Source organism: Acyrthosiphon pisum, chromosome X (genome assembly GCF_005508785.2).
Source record: "Acyrthosiphon pisum isolate AL4f chromosome X, pea_aphid_22Mar2018_4r6ur, whole genome shotgun sequence".
Taxonomy (NCBI): Eukaryota; Metazoa; Arthropoda; class Insecta; order Hemiptera; family Aphididae; genus Acyrthosiphon; species Acyrthosiphon pisum.
This window is the reverse complement of record NC_042493.1, coordinates 117,917,008-117,918,065: the sequence shown is the minus strand read 5'-3', so window position 1 is coordinate 117,918,065 and position 1,058 is coordinate 117,917,008.

Genomic DNA, 1,058 nt, shown 5'->3' with positions numbered 1-1,058 from the left:
TTTTTTAGTTTTTTTTTCTATAAATACCAATAAAGTTTTATCTATTTGACCAAAAAGTGTAAAAAATTAATACAAGGCTCGTGATCCATTGTTACAATAGCAGTTGAAAAATATTAAAAATACATAGGCACAATTTTTTTTTATAAGCATTTAAAGATCGAATTTTGACAAAATTTATCAAATTTAAAATTGAATAATTATTTTGTAGTTAAAAAATTATAAAATGTTCAACTTTTATATCTAAGGATTGAAAATTTAAAACAAGATTCCACGTAAATATTTAACTCTGTTACCAAAAATTTTAAGAAATACATTGGCACAGTTTATTTTTATAGTCATTTTAAGTTCAAATTTGGACGAAATTACATATTAAAAAACCTGGAATAACTGTTTTAGTTGTTTTGTTGTGATTGTATAATATTATTCGTGGGTACTTGAAACTTCTAAAGTATACTATTATATATCTATGATAGTACCACGATTTGTTGTTGATGTATGACGCGTTATAAGTACCCAATTGATGTTGTGATATTATGATTAATTTTGAATTTATTATAGGTACCTACTATAGGTCAATTTTTTTTAATACCATAGATAAGAATATAATATGTCTCATACCTAGTCTGACATACCATCTCCACTCAGAATCGTTTTTCTTACACAATGATATTATATCATTGAATTCGAATTTAATACCATCCATTAAACAGTGACCCACTTGTAACCTACTGTACAGCAGAGCGACATCCACTTACCACCTTTTTTAACATTGATTATGGAAATATGGAGTCATATAGTCTATTCTATGTACTCGAATAATCGGTTTTATTAGTTATTGTTTAATTTAGACATTTGACGTTTATTTGTACCTATATTATAGCTAGTAGGTACCTAAAAGTTAATTTTATGTAACAAGTCGCCAGTCGGTAATGTCTGTTACGTGATGATATTATACCATACCTATACCCGTGGAAAATTATTGTCGATTATACGTACTTTAATATTTTCATTTTATTTTTTTTATAATAAATTCATATTTTTATCACTGACCGGCGACA